The sequence below is a fragment of the Callithrix jacchus genome, chromosome 14, assembly GCF_049354715.1.
Source record: "Callithrix jacchus isolate 240 chromosome 14, calJac240_pri, whole genome shotgun sequence".
In the NCBI taxonomy this organism is placed as follows: Eukaryota; Metazoa; Chordata; class Mammalia; order Primates; family Cebidae; genus Callithrix; species Callithrix jacchus.
In genome coordinates this window covers 93,447,682-93,452,753 of record NC_133515.1, presented here as the reverse complement: position 1 = coordinate 93,452,753, position 5,072 = coordinate 93,447,682, and the positions used below count along the sequence as shown (strand labels likewise).

Here is a 5,072-nt window from a genome sequence, read left to right as displayed (position 1 = left end):
ATGAAAAAGGCTTGTTGCTTGACCTTATGATGCTTATAGTCTAGAAGCAAAGACAGTCATAAATCAACTAAAAATAATTAAACATTCTATTGCAGTCTAAGTAGGTGTAGAGAGAATAACTTAGGAGGTGGCAGGAAGAGAAAAGTGGACCCTGCTTTAGTTAGAGTTGCCATGGCTAGCTTCTAGAAGAAGGTGAAATTTAGTTGAGATATGACAAATAACTAGTCCTAGAAGATCACTAGTATAAACGTTCCTCACTTTCCTTTTCCTGAGCCAGGGTAGGGTTCCATATAATATGGATTTCTCTAGGACTGGCTGTTCACTTTGTTTTCTGCCTTGTTGGCTAGGCCAGCAATTTACAGCCACAAAGCTGTAACTAGATGTGAATTCTTTTTTTCCAAAGAGACAAAAATCTTTATTGTTAATGATGTACATGCTGTGGGCCTACTGTGTGCAACTCACTGAGCTAGCACATTGATAAATGTATGATGGGTATAAAATGCAGATCCTGAGCTCAAGACATGACCTCGATTATTCCATAGCAGGAGGAAAGGGAACCAGGATATCTCTGAGAAGTAAGAATCAGTAATTTATTATGACTGATGAATAAAACAAAGTGCTTTCCTAAGAACATACCACTTGAAAGTGTGAAAAAATATATAATATTATCATGAATAAAAGGGTAACATGTATCAGCTGACTACTCTGCATCTATTATGATAGACACATGAAATAAGAGCATATTTACAATGATGCTTCTATCTTTGAAAGACTTATAGATGCACTTTGTTAGTGGCCATTGATTCAACAGAAGTGCCACATGACACATATTGTGGCTTCTCTTGGAAACTTACGGATTCACACACATTCATTCTCTGTGATGTCTCTGTATAGCCTTCCCATCCTTCTCATCCCCACTACTTTTTTACTTCAAAGCAAATTTATTGTTCAAAGTCTCTAGTGTTACAAAGCAGTGTGCATGCTGTGACATTGATCGCCTGAACACAATAGGTATCTTAGGCAGAAAATACTGAATAAATAGAAAGTCAGTGAGAAGGGAAATAAGGTGTTTATTAGACGCTGTTGAATGAGCAGGGAGAAAGAAGAAAAATCAGTGAAAAGTGGCACTGTTTGAACCAAGTATCATAAAAGTCCCATGTCTTAAACACTTTCCACCCACACTTAGGGATCTGCACCTAAGCAGGCACTGACAAGTGTATATGCACGACACAGCTTTGCACTCCTTTAGGGAGCTGGCCCTTTTCCATAGAGCTTATTGATGTTCATGGAGATTGTTGGGCTACTGCAAATGGGCTTTGGAGATGGGCAAACATTGGTTTTAAATCCTAGCTCTGTTGAGCTCTGTTAAATATTATTCAGAGAGTCATTTCTCTCCTCTGTGTCTCAGTTTTCTCATCTGGGAAATGTGGACAGTAATGCCTAATAAGTAGAAATAGTGTGAGGAAGAGCCCGTGGCCCAGAGCTAGCATGTATATAACCAGTTCACCATGAAATTCACCTAAAACAACCATTTACAAAGTCAAATACTATTTAACAAAAATGCTGATAAACATTTTAAATATGTAGATGAATTCTTAAGATTTGGTAGAATCTGTTTGAGAATTTAGATGCCTTCTTTTACTCCAAGACTTTAGGCCACTAAGCCATCCCCACCCTAGAAGAAGTCTGGAAGTTTTTTCTCTAAGCGTTGTGAAAGGAATCATCCCTGAAATGGGTGAATCAAGGCACAGTCATGGGATGAACAGGAAAATGTACATAAAGAATGTTCCACCTAAGTCCCGTGTCCCCCTTTCCCAATCTGGCTTCTGGAACCTTGGAGGCCATGTCCTCACCCAGGCAGAAGATTGGGAGGCTTTCTCCTATACCACAATATCCAAGAGGGAAGAGCTGAAGATAGTATGTGGTGATGGCAGGACTGATTCCCAGTCACCCTCTGTGATGGTGGAGCAAACACCACGTCCTTGCCCATCAGTGATTCTTATCAGTTTTATAGTTCTCCCCATTTGTGTTCTCCAAATGTTCTTCTCCAACTGTGAGAAGACAATGAAGATTTACCAGACATTAAGAAGATCCTCCACCTGGAAACAAAGGTATTAAAGTAAGAAGAATCAGGTAACTTGAGGAAACAGGGACTATATGGAGGGGAAAGGGGGACAAAAGGAAAAGAAACCATTATGAGTGCTCTCAAAGAGAAAAAAGAGGATATTGCAGCCTTGAAATCGGAATATAGTGCAACAAACAGGAACATGGGATTAGAACAGAGTGAAATAAAATAAGACATATTTTCAGAAAAATAAAGTTAGAGAGACTTACCATTCACAGACTCCTACAGAATGAATTACTAAACGAGTGCACTTCGTAAAGAATAGCTCTGAAAAAGAATCAGTGGATGAAGTAACATACAAAAAAAATGATGAGCAAGTAAATTAGTAAACAAATGGTTAATGTATCAATTTTAATAAAAAGTAAAATTATAAAATAAAGTGAAATTATAGTACTAGAAATCATCACAAGAAAGCTGGAAGGAGGCTGATCAGACTTGAAGCACCCAGGGGTATGTGCTTCATTAAGAAAGTGGGCAATGATGTGATCATTTTTAGATTTTGTTAAGCATGCACACTACAAAACAGAAAAAGCAAATATATGTGTGTGTGTGTGTGTGTGTGTGTGTGTATGTATATGTGTATATATATAATATATGTAGGTATATAGGTACATGTAGTTACATATATATAATATATATGTGTATAGATACATATATATATTATATATATACACATACAATGGAAAGAGGAAATTGAGGTAAAACTTAAGCAATGAGAAATCATGGTAAATAAGGAGCACAAAATAGAAGGAAATAGAGTCCAAACATACTCACATATGTAGGTGTGCATGTAAATTAATTTATTCATAATACATATTATGGATATTTATAAATTTATATGTTAAATCAACTATAACAAAGACAATAAGCTAGAATTTTGAACAAGAACAAAAAGTGTCAATTAATACCCACATAAGATAATGTTTCATCCATGACATTTACTGCAGATACTTGGAAAAATCACAGTATCGCTGAAAAAATGTTGGTAAGAGTAAAAGAATAAAAAGGAAACCATCTCACTGGTACACAGTAAAACTAATAAGCTATTAGGTTATGTCTTGGAGTACTCTACTGCCATTAAAATGTATGACCTGCATCTTTATGAACCAATGGAAACATGAGTTGGAATTTGGATATGCTGTGAATTTTGATAGTGTTTTGGAGTCTGGAACACAGAGTATATGTTCATAAACACACTATATTGTCATGTGTGATATATGTCCAATATTTATAAATACATAAACTATAGTAAGAGTATAAAATAATGAATAATACCTATTTCACCCATAGAAGACTAGTTGTCTCTAGGGAGAGATGAAGGGAAGAGATCCAGAGGCAGGTATTTTGCTGAATCTGGAAAAAATGTCTTTCTTTTAAAACAAAAAGAAGACCTGAAGCCATTTGATAAGATATAAATATCTTTTTCATTTTGGTACTGAATGTACAAATGGCTATGATGTAATTTCCTGTGATTTTCTGTATCTTTGAAATAACTCATTATTTAAAATTTTAAAAAATACATAAGTGCATGAAAAGTAGGCCAATGGGTGGAAGTGCCTCATTCAAATCATATACATTTTGTATTAAGCCTATTTATTACACTATTTCACAATAATGTAATGAAAATTAAAACTGTCTAGTGATTCTTCCTTTGCCATTTTGCTTTACATCATAAGGACTGTCTCTATAAAAATAACTGAGCGTAGATGCTGTCAGGAAAACAGCAAATTAATCCTGGAATTTAGAATTTGGAGACACACAGGATTTTCTGAGTGTGGTCTGGGATTTTTAAGTGCTATATTAAGACACACTTGAAGGTGAATCTCTGTTAATATCATTTATGCATTTATTGGTGACTTTGATCCCAAATAGTACATTTTAAAATATTTTGAATGACAGTGCACTATTGACTTAGCCAAACTCTTCCCAAAGTGACTTTTTGGAAGAGAGGAAGCCTCATAGCCATAACTCTTATATTTTTTAAGTATCCTGGCATCTCCTTGTCCTGAGTAGATTCTTAATGTAAAAGTAGGAAACATGCCTACTAGGAAATGAGCTACATAATAGGACAACTGTAATGCCTAGTGAGATTTTGGTATCCTTTCTTTGAGGTTCACAGACCCTTGAAGAAATCTCTGTTATAGCACTGACCACAAATACCATAAATGTGCTTCATTTATCCAAATATTCAATTGACTGTATAATTCATTTCTTTTTTAAGGTAAACTTTTTAATTTCAAGCAGACACTTACCTAGAAGCCACGGTGTGTGGGCTATGGATAGATAAGATACAGTATTGGCCGGCCGCGGTGGCTCATGCCTGTAATCCCAGCACTTTGTGAGGCCGAGGCGGGTGGATCACGAGGTCAAGAAATCGAGACCATCCTGGTCAACATGGTGAAACTCCGTCTCTACTAAAAATACAAAAAATTAGCTGGGCATGGTGGCGCGTGCCTGTAATCCCAGCTACTCAGGAGGCTGAGGCAGGAGAATTGCCTGAACCCAGGAGGCGGAGGTTGCGGTGAGCTGAGATCACGCCATTGCACTCCAGCCTGGGTAACAAGAGCGAACCTCCATCTCAAAAAAAAAAAAACAACAACAAAAAAAAACCACACACACACACACAAAAAACCGAAAACAAAACAGTATTTACTGACTGACCATATACAGTTTAGAACAATCATTCTGAATACTACCTGCAAACTGAAAATTGTGGAGGTACACACACACACACTCACACTCACACACGTTTACACATAGGCATACCTCAGAGTTATTGCAGATTTAGTTCCAGACTACTGTAATAAAGTGAGTATACCAGTAAGGTGAGTTACATGGATTTTTTTTTTGCTTTCCCAGTGCATATTAAAGTTATTTTAAGCTATACTGTAGTTTATTAAGTGTACAGTAGCACCATATCTAACAAATGTGCATATATTAAGTAAAA

General features: G+C 36.3%; 1 long non-coding RNA gene across 1 annotated transcript; it reads right to left on the bottom strand.

The window, feature by feature from the left end:
- Positions 1 to 690: 690 nt before the first annotated feature.
- Positions 691 to 4,696, bottom strand: LOC118147388 (uncharacterized). Its single transcript, XR_004733734.3, has 3 exons — positions 4,378 to 4,696; positions 2,335 to 2,392; positions 691 to 2,099 (listed from the first exon to the last, which is right to left on the bottom strand). It is a non-coding gene; the product is annotated as an uncharacterized LOC118147388 (long non-coding RNA).
- Positions 4,697 to 5,072: the final 376 nt, after the last annotated feature.